The sequence below is a fragment of the Marmota monax genome, unplaced genomic scaffold (assembly GCF_021218885.2).
Source record: "Marmota monax isolate L192 unplaced genomic scaffold, Marmota_monax_Labrador192_F-V1.1 WCK01_AAM20220418_F8-fsc00055, whole genome shotgun sequence".
Classification (NCBI taxonomy): Eukaryota; Metazoa; Chordata; class Mammalia; order Rodentia; family Sciuridae; genus Marmota; species Marmota monax.
This window is the reverse complement of record NW_026695205.1, coordinates 7,595,909-7,609,326: the sequence shown is the minus strand read 5'-3', so window position 1 is coordinate 7,609,326 and position 13,418 is coordinate 7,595,909. Positions and strand designations below refer to the sequence as shown.

General features: G+C 46.2%; 1 long non-coding RNA gene across 3 annotated transcripts; it reads left to right on the top strand.

Moving 5' to 3' along the window:
• Positions 1-1,164: 1,164 nt before the first annotated feature.
• Positions 1,165-11,409, top strand: LOC124083532 (uncharacterized). Of its 3 annotated transcripts, none has more exons than XR_006848784.2 (4): positions 1,165-1,599; positions 4,246-4,632; positions 5,107-5,696; positions 6,662-11,409. It is a non-coding gene; the product is annotated as an uncharacterized LOC124083532 (long non-coding RNA). The 3 variants fall into 3 exon arrangements; XR_006848785.2 differs by having other exon boundaries at positions 1,165-1,776; XR_006848786.1 differs by lacking the exon at positions 1,165-1,599 and adding an exon at positions 1,787-2,570.
• The last annotated feature ends 2,009 nt before the right edge of the window (positions 11,410-13,418 follow it).

The following is a 13,418-nucleotide window of genomic DNA, read 5'->3' as shown; positions in this document are numbered from 1 at the left end:
TTTATCACTGAGCTACATTCCCAATACTTTTAGTTTTTTGATTTTGAGATAGGGTCTTGTTAATTTGGGGCCTCACTAGATTGATGAGGTTGGCTTCAAACTTGGGATCCTCCTGCCTCAGACTCCAAAGTTGCTGGAATTATAGTCTTGTGCCACTGTGTCTGGCAAATTGCATGAGTTTTAATTTAGTTTCTCAAGTTTTAAATGTTAATGGTACTCAAACTCTAAATTTCATTGGCCAGTAAATATCCACAATAACACACCTTGACCTCAGTTATGGCTACAAAACGGAACCCAATCTACAAGGGATCAGACTTCTAAGTCAAACTAACACAGACTCTCTGGGTCTTGAGTTTTTAAAATATCTTCTATTCTCACCATTTGCTTTACCACCACCGCTACATCCAGAAGAGACGTATTTTTTCTTGATAAAAGTCTAGTGAGACTTGTACAATCTGTACTGAGAGTTAAACATAAATAAGACAAATCTCTACTCTCCTTATATTGTTAAAATAAACTGAAAAAACAAGCTTAGTTTAAATTTAAGCTGTGTATAAATACAGTAAGGTATGAGATATATGCTTACACTGTTTTAGTTTTTTACACACTTTTTGTTTGCAGATGACAAACTAAAATGTAGCATGCCTTAACATGATCCAGCGTGTGTCCAGGCCCAGCTTCCTGGGTGGGTGACCAGTCCTTGCCAACAGGAAAACCCTAACTCAAGACACCTGACTCACCGGAGTTCAGCCCCGCTCAGGTCGGCCCTCGCTCTGTTCATGGAAACCAGCCTGTTCCTCCCCCGGCGGGTGTCCTGGCTATGTCAAGTGGCTGCACAAGTTTCTAAAGCCTTCCTCTCCACGTCTGGGCTGATCTCATCCCAAATTGGTAGCAACGTCCTTGGCTTGACCAACGACACATTTTAAGTGGCGCTTTCCTAAGTAAAGAATCAGTGACCAATAGAATGAGGGAATGAAGGGAACCCCCCTGGGGGTTGGGAGCAGGAGTCCCTGAAAGACCTCAGGGAGGGAGTCTTCTGCGTGTGGACATTCCTGCCTACTTGCTGTGGTTGGCTGAGAGAGATGGTTAAATTTTAACAAGTCATTTGACCAAGGGGGAGGAGTGTGAAGATCTCAATTAAAAACGGGAGGAGGCCTAGGAAAAGTCAGAATAGCTTACAGATTGAGGGTGACTCGGACCTGGTCTTGCCTTGGGTTGGCAGGGGTCAGGTGCTCTCCTCCTGTCCCTTCTAGCCCAGGGAGAAGCAGAGCTGGGGCCCCTGGGGAAGCAGACTTTCCCCAGGCTGCATAGCTTTGGATGAAAACTTGAAATTTGAGTAAAGTCCCCTGACCTGGGGGAAACTGTCACCATCTCTGAGCATGAAGGAGTATAAATGAAGACTGGTGCCGGCTGAGGCTTCAAAGCTATGGCGGAGGGAGCTTGCCAATGAAGACGTCTCACAGGAGAAGAAATGGAAGCCCTTTCAATTAAGCACTTCAACGTCAGCTAAGCAGGAAGCCCAGACAGCACTTTGGTTGCTCTGCGGAGTGGCGTTTGCCTGACCCACAGGAGACCGAGAGGTTAAGGGGCTTGTCTGAGGTCAGTGACTAATGAGACGCAGATCTGGGGCCAGGCTGGGCTCTGGCCTCTGGGTCCAGGTTCAATCTTTTCCAGGAGCTACAAAGAAAATTACTCTCCATCTTCTTCGGTGAAAGAGCCGTTACCCTAAAGTACAAACTTAAACCCCAAATTCTATGTTATCAGGACCAAAATGAGGTAGGAAGCTGAGACAAATCTTGGCCCTTGTTTTGGAAGAACGATTGTTCTAAACTGGTAGAGCTCACGTTAGTGTGCTTCAGAGTATCCCTAAGGCGCAGGCCACTGAGTTCCTCCACCAGTTTCTCACTCTGCACTTCTAATGCACTTGTAGGTAATGCTAATATCACTCTGTAGGGACCATAATTTGGGGATCTTAAAGCCTCATGTTGCCTCTGGTTAGTGCAAAAAGCTCTAGGAGGGATCGCTGGCCCTTGAAAAATCAGTGATTGTCATTTTAGATGCCAAAATAACTAAAGGGAAGTAGCTGCTCTCTGTAATCTGGTCCCTGGCTGAGAGAGGCTGACAGAGGTTTAAAAAAAATTGTTTATAAAGGTGAAAAGTGGGAGGGAAAACAGAGCCACAATGTGACACACAGGCCGTGATCAAGAGCCTCACTGTGAGCTCCCTGGCCCCTCTGAACGCTGCCATCCAGGGGAAACGGCCCCAAGGAAAGGGAAGCCCGTGGATCCCGAAGCACAGACTGCGCCCTGTTTTTCTGCACACACCTCCCTCCCCACTCTTCTCCAGGAGGTTGCTGACTGGTTAGAACTGGCAGGTACGCAGAAGCAAGCTCACAGGGCGACACGGGTGAAGCAGTGGTTAACAAGGAGGAAGAAATGGTCAGGAACAAAATTTTGGCAGGTGGGGAGCGTGCATCATGAAATGAACCACCCTCAACCCACTGGGACCTCTGGGGAGCCTAACAGAGACACCAGGAACCCAAGGGAACACGGCCCATGGAAAGGTGGCTGGTGAGCTTGGGGAAACGAAACCTTCGCAGACACTGAAATCACGCTGGACCGAGCACACCTGTTCAGAAACCCAGAGCAGGGCTTGAGGGGAGCTCAGAAAATAAAATGGGGGGGGGGAAGAGCAGACAGAAAAACATTCACAGAGGAGACAAATGGTGGGCAGGAAGAACAGACCCAGAGCTGCAGACCTATAAGGAAAAGGCTGCAATCCAGGAATATTCAGGAATAAATTCCCCCCCAGAAAGTAGAACCAGGACAAGGCGTCATGTTCAGGAGGTGGTCTGGGGAGGTGAGGCCACAAAGGTGTCTGATCTTCCAGGAGGGCTGGGAGGAGTTGAGGAGGGAAGGACTGGCCAACATGGGACTGCTGCTGTGGGACCCCCAGGTCTCTGTGTGCTGAAGGGGGCAGTGAGAAGCAATTACACACGGCCCCTCCCAGTGCCCCTGATCCAGATGCACCCCCATGTATTTCCCAAGTAGCACATGTACCATGAGACTGTCAGGCCTCACCTGACCGAGCTGGCGTAAAAGGTGGCCTGAGAGGATAAAAGATGGGGACAAGATGTGTTAGACCTAAGGACACACTGTGTCCCAGGAGAAGCTGACATGGGACGGAACTTGGAAAAACAATTTAGTGAAACTACTGAGCCCGGAGGGGAAGGAAAGTGTGTTGACCTTCCAGGCCATAGGCAAGACAGACACACAGGTCCCTAACCCAAGGGAAAGCCCAAGCTGGCATCAGACCTGACTACTGCAGAGGTCAATTCTAGGAGACCGTGGAGTGATATCCACAGACCCCTTGGGGATGGAAAGGAAACCAGAACATTTCAATGCTGGCCAAAGCCTTGTCCAGTCAGGAGACACTTGCTTCTGAGTTTATAAGAACTCAAAGACAGCCTTCGAGGCACAGCTTAAAACACATTCCCCAACAGGACGGAGCCTTCTGAGATGTCAAAACACAGAAACCACAACAGGGAATGGTAGAAATCAGTGACCCGACTTGAAGACTGAGATAGAATTGAATCACCATGAAACCAAAAGCAGAAAATAGGGTACAAGTGACTTACATTTTGACATTGTAAAAATAACATAAAAAGCAATATGGATGCTTTACTTTCATTTACTTTCCTTACACCTTATAATAGGGAACCATTAGATATTGTTGAGCATTAAATAATACAGTTTTCCAGTGATCAAACTTAACAATTTTTTTCAAAATTGTCCCTCAGTTTTAGAGATTTGTGGCTGCATTAATAACTCTTTCTGCAAAAAAGAAATATCTGAAGTTCATGATTCTTTCCATTTTAATTTGGTTGCTTTATTTTCTGTTGTATACACATGAAAATCATCAAAGACCAATCACAAGCGTTGGTGAGATTCTGCACAACAGGTCGCGGCTTCACTCTGTGGGCAGGGTACTGCTGCCCCACCCTCCTGGTCTCATTCTGTGTCCTTGCTGTCTTTACTGGAAGCTCTGTCTGTGGTCAAGAGGGCTTTGGGGAGGATTTGATGCTCACCAGACATTTTATGACTTGCTTTGAACCACTTGTTCTGGTTGTTTTTGGAAGATCTTCAGCAGTAGTTGGAGGGAAGGAAAGAACTGGGAGAGCCATCTATAAAGAAGGCAGCCCATGCTGGGATTTTTGATCTTGTGCTTGTTTTACATTTTTCTCAGAATTCATGGCAGCAAATGTGCATAAGATCTGCTGATGGAGAACAAGAATTTGAAATATTAGTGAAAGAAGACGGGAAAAGCTGCCATGTGAATAGGTGTTGCAAAGGCTAAGGGGAAGGAGGGTGCTCAACGTGGCCAAAAGCTTCAAACAGAACAGAAAATCAGCCAGGAGAAGAGCGGCCCAGCTCGACCTGCTGCCCACCCGGCAGCCTCATTCCAAAGCCTGAGCTCTGTGCCTGGGGGGACATGTGAGCATCTCCACGCTCTCAGGGGCTCAGCAAGACTTCCTAATGACCCGCTCAGTCCAGAGCGCTGAGGAAGTGTTGTCCAGGAGTAGAGATCGCTGAGCAAAAACATTTTGAAGCAGAAAATTATTTTGGTTAATGAGTAAGTATGTCTGTGCATGAATCCTACGTCTTTATACACCTCCACTGAACTCCAACTCCATTTAGAGTTCCTTCTATAAATACCTGAGGTGATGACAGAGAAGGGTAAACGTTAAGCATTAATTCTGAACTAATATCTGGAGAGGAAGACCACAAAATAAACAAGTGAGCTACTTAATCATCAAGTATAAACCATCAGCCAAACTTCTCTGGGCATATCCCTTAGCTTCCTTCTGACTTTTGGGACCGTGGTGATGTGCCACGTCCTTTTGGCTACAGTGGGGATTCTGAATGGCCCCAAAGGCCCCTGTGTCAAAGGCTTGGTCCCCAGCTGATGGCATCCATGGGAAGTGGTGGAATGTTTAGGAGGTGGGGCATCATGGAGGAAGTGGAGTCACTGGGGGCAGGTTCTTGAAGCACATAGGGCGACTCTGGATCCTCCTTTCTTCCTCTCTCTCTCTGTCTCTGCTTCTAGGTCACCAGGATGTAAAAAGGCCTCCTCTGCATGTACTCCCACCATGACTCACTGTCACAGACCCCAAGTGTTGGGGTCTCTAAAGCCATGAGCCAACGTAAATCTCCCTTCAAAGTTGATTTCTGTGAGGTGTTTCGTCACAGCAATGGAAAGTGACTGAAGCACCCAAAGGAAAGCCATAAATGAAGCAAATGAAGGCTGGGGGAAGCCCCCAGTGCAACACCAATAGGAACACACGGGCCTAACCATAAAGCAGGTCATGCAGAGGGAGTGACCAGGTCATGCCGAGGGAGATGGGAAGAAGACCGCCAACTAAGGAACTTTGGAAAACAGGACGTGCCTATGTAGACACCTACAACTTAGGATGGTTCAACTTAGGATTTTTTTTGACATTATGATGGAAATCCCATACACACTCAGTAGAAACCAGTCTTTGAATTTTGATCTTTGCCCAGACTCACGATACGTGGTGCAGTCCTCTCTGGAGATGCTGGGTGGCAGCAGCAAGCCCCAGCTCCCAGCCGTACGATCCTGAGGGTGAACCAGCGCTTCTCCAGTGTACTGTGCTGCGGAGGTCTGAGGTCAGTGAGGTAAGTACGTTAAATGCTTTTTTGGCTAAATGAGACTTTCAACTTACAGTGGGTTTATCAGATGTAACTCCATTGTAAGTCAAGGAACACATGTATACTGAAAGAACAAATATGAAAAGTTAATAATGTGGTTTTGTACAGTGGTTTGTATTGAGAGTTCTGAAAATACTTTATGTGTTTTGGGAGATTAATCCAATAGGAAGATACATTATATTGTTTCTCCCTGTCAGAGAAAGGAGTTACAGAAAGGAAAGTAAGAAATCGAGAGAAAGAACACGTTGGTGCGGGTTGGAAGTGCAGGTGCAGTACAAACTCGTGGTCTGTAACAGGTGACGGATGATTGACAGATTATACCACACTGTCTTTAACTGCACAATAAGGAATTTGAGATAGATGACCTCAAGCATCACTTCACCTCTAAAATTCTAAGATACCCTTTTGGGATTTTGACAGATAGATAGAAAGCTGTGTGCACTAGTTCTCCCTGATGGGAGGGCTTAGACACTTAGTAAAATGAATACTTAGCGTCAAGTTTTGGATTTCAAAATAATATCCAATAAGAGGCACCAGGCTCCTTAGAGAAATGGATATACTATGGCTGAGGCAGACAGAGTACAGAAAGAGCCTGAAGTACCCCGTGGTGCCAGGGATGGAGGGAATGCTCCAAAACAGTGGGGCGTGTTGAAAAGGAGCCAACCCAGAGGAGCTCACAGTGGCTAATGTGGGATAATTTGAACAGAAAAGAAGAAAGAAGAGATGGAGGAGAGAGGAGGGAGGGAAGACGACTGGGGATGGGAAGAGAGGAAGATAGAGGAGAGGAGGGGAGAGAGTGCACGGAGGGAAGAACTAGAGGAGGAATCTGGGCTGTAGGAAGTCACTGTCAGACACCCTGGTTGCATGGATATTAAAATTTGTGGGCAAAATGTAACAAGAAACGGGACATTTCCCCAAACTCTCTCCCTCAGAATTGGAAGTCAGCACCTTCACCGCGATGTCCAAGTGAACCTCACCGGGAAGCAGACGTAACAATCTGATGCCTCTCCTCTTATTTTGCACCAGGAAGGCAGCAAAATCCCTCTTGGGGTTTCCTTGCCAAAAAACAAGTACCCCAAATTAAACACAGGCAAGAGCAGACACACTTAGATGAGAGACTTGCTTAAGGTGTCAAGGTCACGAAAGACATGGAAAGACCCAGGAACCGTCCCGGATCGGATGAGATCAAGACAACTCGGTGGACCTTGGACCAGAAAAATGAACACTAATGAAAAAAAACTGGTGACTTTTGAACCAGGCTCATTTGAGACTGGTTAATAGCATCATATTATATGCTATTATTACTTTTTGTTTTGATAATTGTCCTATGATTATATAATGTGTAGCATTTGGAAAAGCTGTGTAAAGTGTGGGTAGACCGAAACACTTTGTACTATTTTGCAAGGTTTTTCAGAGGCTGTAATCATTTCAAAATGAAATGAATATGAAAAAATGAAAACCTAATACTACTTTTTAAAACTAGATGAATCCAAGCAGGAGCCTTAGAAGGCAGAAAAACGGGCAGTAAAAGCCCAGTTTCAGATGGAGAAAACTGGAATTTCACCCCGGTCTCATCTGTAGCCAATCCCTCATTGGACAGTGTGACAGTCAACAAGGAAATGACGATTCTAAGAGAGCATCCTGCACACAGAGCTGCCTTTTCTACCACCTTCTCTTTTTCTGGGTGTGGTTCCACATTCTCCGGCGCTCAGCCCCTTCTTCCTGGATGCCCATGCTGCTTTACATCTCTGAGCTCAGCACCTTCCCCTTGTCTGTCCTTTTTAGCCAAAGTCTGAGCTGCTTTCTTGCTTAGTGATGCCTACAGCTACAGCTTTTTCTTAGACTCACACCTTTTATTCCTTTAAAACAAAAAAATAAATCTGTGGTCAAAGTTTGTGCCTTAATGGTAATTGACATCCCATTACGAAGGAGCTTCCTCAATAACAGCAATGATTTTTCACAAAAGGGATGAAAGGAAGGTCCTTCGGGTCCTGTGCCTGAAATAGGATGGAAGTAATAAAGGAGAAGGAGGAAGAAGAACCCAAGGTCCCGAGGGCAGAAGATTTTCTTCTGAAACAGTGGCTCTCAAACCACAATCTCAACGGGGTGTTGGGCAGAAGTGTTCAGTGACTGAAATAGTGGCTCTGTTTTCACAGTTTAGTGGAGGGGGGAAAAAAACAGAGTGAGTTGAAGTCTTCCTCTTAATCTGCCTGGGGCTTTTGTTCTCTTGGAAGAACAGAAATTACTGCACACAGAAAAAGGTGCTCAGCATGAGAGCTTGCTTTTCTGTGGACCGTGGGCTTGTGGCTCTGTCTGTGATTGCACACAGAACAGACGCATATTTTCTGCTCGTCAAGATGCTCACGTGCTTGGTGGGATGAAACAGATCAGAGTTCCAGGCGCTTTCTCGGCACAGAGCATCCCAGCGTCTGGCTATTTCCCCGAGAGTCTTTGCGGCTGGCTACCATGCTGAAGACTCTCCCAGCTTCCTGGCTGTGAGTCTGTGCATGCTAAAGAGGTATGGCCAAGCTCTTAGCCAAGAACATTGCAAAACACAAAGCCGGGGGCACCTCAGGGCCTCGTTGTACAAATGAGGCCTTGTGCCCAGGATGACTCCAGTTGGGGTAAGCAGGTACCATCCAGAGAGTGAGACCAAGCCAAAGCTCTGCGGGCACCACCACGGCCTCCCTGCTCGGTGGTCAGGTGGTCATCTGTTCCAGGGTCGGCCCCTGCCTCTTCCCAGTTCCTCTGCTCCTTTTTTCATTTGGGAAATTATTTCTGAAGGTGTCCACATTTGAATTTATTGCTCTGAGCGGAGTTTTGAATAAAGCCTTCTACCAATAAAGTTGCTACCTTTGACCGATGAAGAGGTTTATTGCACTGGGTGGACATTCTGAATTACTGAAGCTGGTATAAAAATATGAAGTTTTTGAAAATATAAAGCAAAGTCCCTCAGCTTCCCGGGGACCGAGCTTGACACACTCTAGCTGTGTTGCCACCATTTGAGGACAGACCTTTCGAATGGCCCAAGTTGGAGACACACACACACACACACACACACACACACAGCAAGGTACAGGAAGCCATGCCTCTGTGTCTAAGGGCTGGACTGGATGGATGCACAGTCCCCAGGACCAGGAGGACACTCTGCTGGGCTCTGCTGAGCCCTCCTGCTGTGTGCCTAGGGACCTGCGCTGGACAAGGCCACGCCTCAGAAGGGAGAGGCACAGTGGTGGAGCACAACAGAAAAAGACTGGCCCAGCGAGGTCAGAGCTATTAGCCGTGGGCTTCCCACAAGTCATGCCATCTCTCTGGCCACACTCCCTTTAATCGCACAATCAGGAATTTGAGCTAGATGACTTCAAGCATCACTTCACCTCTAAAATTCTAAGATATCCTTTTGGGATTTTTGACTGGAAGCCATTCATTTCCTATATAAACCTAATTCCATGAGAATTAAAAGTAGAATGCACTGCCTATTAATTTTTAATGGAAATGTTTACAGAGAAGATAAAATGAATTTTTCTCATGGGAAGTTCTCTTACACTGTTGAAGCATATGCCAAAAAAGAAAGTGGAAATTGGCCATAAAACAGTGAATCTTTTCCTCTTTATACGTTGTGCAGAAAGATGATTTTGGAATGCTGTTTCTTTGGATAAATGGCTCCAACCTCCAGATAACCCTAGGTGGCCTGAAATTTCACCCTTCTGTGGGTAACTTTCCTATGACCAGAAACAGATGCCTGAAATCCTTGTTTCTTATTGTCTATTTATTCATGTATAGACATCAACTTCAAAGACCCTGCTCAGAGGCTCGCAGCTTACTTTAAGTTGAACTATTAGTTCATTGTCTATTACCATAACGAAATACCCGGGTCTATTACTTTATTTAAGCTCACAACTTTGAAGAAGTTGTGAAAAAAAAGTCTGACCACCATGGTACTGGCTCTGTTGAGGACAACCATGGTTGCATCACATCATGGCAGATGGCATCATGGCAGGATGACCTGCAAGGATCATGTGGTGAGACAGGAAGCCAGAGCTACCAGGGAGAGATCAGTAACAACCTCTCTCTAGGTCCCACCATTTAAAGTTTTCACCACCCCTTAAGATCAGTACATTGGGACCAATCTTCCAACACTAGAACCTTTGGTAACACACTCAAGCCATACACAAACACTAGCAAACAGTCTGAGGACACTTTGAACCATAATCGTTTAAACTGTAAAACACTACTCACTCGTGTCCGTCAACAAGAGAACTAGTAGAGCTGCAGAAGCTATTTAGTGGAGGGCTGAGCTTTGAAACAACCCAGGAGCGTCTGAAGAGTGACAGGGAACACTCATGGGCTGTGTGGTAATGAGAGACCCAAACACCAAGCACTCCACGGGTGCTGGGCTTGTCACTGAGGCCACTGTGGAGAAGTGGATGTAGCCACGGATGCGAGACTACACAAGGTGCATGGAAGAGTGGGGGAACCAAAGAGCTGTCTCAAGACAACCACCTACAAGTCTTTGTTGGTGACATTAGAGAAGACACAGAAGAACATCACCTATCAGGTCATTTTGAACACTGTGGAAAAATCAAAGTTACTGCAATCATAACTGAATGAGGCAATGGAAAGAAGAGGGGCTTTGCTTTTGTAATTTTTGACGACCATGCCTCCTTGGATAGGATTGTCATTCAGAAACACCATGCTATGCATGGCCACAACTGTGACAGGAGGCAAGCAAGAGAAAGCAGTGCTTCATCTAGCCAAAGAGGTTAAGGTGGTTCTGGAAACTTTAGTGGGCATGGAGGTTGTTTGGTGGCAATCTGAGGAATCCTCAGTGGCTGTGGTAGTGGATATGGTGGCCGCAGGGATGGCTACCATGGATTTGGTAATGATGGAAGCAAGTTCAGAGGTAGTGAGAGCTACAGTGATTTGGGCAATTACAACAAAAGAGGAAACTTAGGAGGCAGAAGCTCTGGACCTTTTGGTGGTGAAGACCAATACTTGGCCATTCCATGAAACCAAGTGGCTATGGTGGTTCCAGCAGCAGCAGTAGCTGTGGTGGTGGCAGAAGGTTGTAATGCTGCTAGGAAACAAAGCTTAGCAGGAAAGGAGAGCCAGAGAAGTGACCGGGAGGCTACAGGTTCCAACAGATCTGTGAACTCAGCCAAGCACAGTGGTAGAGGGCCTCGCAGCCACCAAGAAGGGTTAGGCCACACAGGTTATTCTCTTTTCTGTTCTTTGGAGGTGTAAAGCATTCCAACAAAGCATTTTAATGTAGACTTTTTTGCACCCATGCTGCTAATTGCTAAATGTGGTAGTCTGATTATGATGCTGAATAAGTGTGTCTTTTTATACAAATAAAATAAAAAGGAATGGACCTTTAAAACATACTGAGCACCTGAAGACCACCTAATAAGGCAATCTACCACATCACTTCACCAGCAAAAAACTCAAAACAAGACAGGTCTAATCTTTGCAGAAAGAAATCAGCATTAGTGTTAGCTTGAAGAGGTCAGGCAGGAGATGAGGGAATCCCCTGAGCTGACGAAGGTGCTCTGCCTCTTGCTAGTGGGGGTGTTACAGAGGTGCAGATGTTGCACCCCCAGATGAGCTGTACATTTAAGGTCTGTGAAGTTCACTGCATGTAAATCGTATATCAATAAAGTTGTTCATAGTTTTAAAAATACTATCTCCACAGTCTCAGATATTCTATTTAAGTTATATCCTATAACTTAAAACAAGTGTTTCATAATGTCTTAAAAACCTTGGAAAATCATATTTTTGATTCAGTTATTCCACTTTTAAAATATTATCCAATGATAAGAATAAATGTTGAGGTTCAAATTTTTTCTATAATTGTGATTACACATGAATGTTTTTTTCCCTAACATTTTATTACACAATTTTAAACATATGCTTTAAATTTTAAAGTGTAAGGAGTTTTACAGCAAACATGTCCACACCCAGCCACCACTGGATTCTGCATTAACATTTTACTTATCATATATATGCACATGTATGCTTCTATCCATTCATTATCCATCTCTCTGTCCGTTGACTTCATACATCAGTTTGTGAAAAATTTGGCATCTTTACAACATTGAGCCTTACATTGCTGGAGTGGAAGAAAATGTATCAAAATATGAACAGATTTATTTTTTCTCCCTGAAAGGGAATTCCAAGAGTTTGTAAATCCTACCATGGGCAACTAAAATATTTTCTTAAGGGTATTCCTGGAAATAGAGCTGAAATACCCAGGAACAGATGGAGTGACTGTCTGTGTTGCAATGTGGGGGAACGGGAGGACACTTCTTTCAGACGCCTTCCCTCCTCTGCCCTGGTTCCGGGAATCCTCCCACTGGTTGGCCACTCTGGAGCTCATGCCTAGCTCCTCAAGTGTAAATGTGACTACCGTAGGGGAAGAACACAGGGGGCCATGATTGCTGTTCTCATGGTTCGCATGTCCACACAGCCCAGTGAATGACTCCGGAGCAGGGGCTGCCCAGCAAGCTGAGAACTGGGGGGTCACCAAGGGAGGATGGGTCTCGTGATGGTGACTCAGGGTGGGGTGCCGGGCAGCGAGGGGAACCTAGTGCCTGAGGGCAGAGGAAACGGGAAACCAAGTACCTCAAAGTGTTGGGACGTTGGGGGGTGGCGCTGGCCCTGTGTTCTGGACAGGCTATCTGCAAGAATGTTTTCATCCCCGGTTGACATGCACCTGAGGTTGGAAGACAGTCAAAATGAACCCCTACTTTTCTTGGTAACTATGAGAAATTCTGGGCTCACCCCAAATGCCGAATCATGGTTTGCGTTATGCATTCGGGGTGCCGGGAGGTTTCAGTCCATCTTGCCGTTTCCTGGCTCGTGCCACGTTGACTTTCTGTGGAAGGGCTGTGAGGACGGCAGTGGGCCTCCTCGGGAGGCTCAGAGAAGCTCTCTGCCAATCCAATCAACTGCAGCTCTGACCTTGTTTCCCAGACTGTAGGCCCTGTTGTTCCAAAATGAATATTTTTGAATATCCAATACGCCCCCAAGGGAGGGCAGAGGGCCTCCCCACCTTAGTTTCTCCTGCAAAACAAGTCGAGATGAGGTCTTTGCTGATGAAACTCTTGGCTTCCCCCTGTCCAGCTGTGCTTCATCCCTGTGGTTTCCCCCCTGAAAATCCCAAAACAGTCACAGAGACGTGTCTCTAAGCTAGACTTGACCTGGCCTGCCTGGCTGCCTTCCAGAGGAATTTTTATGGAGCTATTATTGCTTTCTTCTACAGAGACTTTTTTTTTTTTAATTAGAACCCATGCAAAGCTGTGGCCCCGCCGTTTGGCCACCCTTTCAGAAATCTAGTCTTTCTCTCCGGAGCTCATCAAGGACACAGGCTTCTTTCTCTGGGCCTGATCCTAGTTTCTGAGAGGAACCTGTGGAAGAAGATAGGCCTGGCTCCCTGATCATGAGCAGGAAGACATCAGAGATAATGATAGGACAATTTGGGAGACCCCGAAGTGTGCCCCTCCACCCCATGATCATCCCATCTGGGCTTCAGGGAGCCCAGGTACAGTTGGCTTTTCGCACCTACAACCACCACAAAATCCTGCTGTTGGCAGAGGCTGGGGTTCGTAAGGAGTCACTCCACTTGAAGTCCCAGAATTCAGCTCAGCGGGGCCTCAACCCCAGCTCCCTGTCGGACACTGGGACTGATTA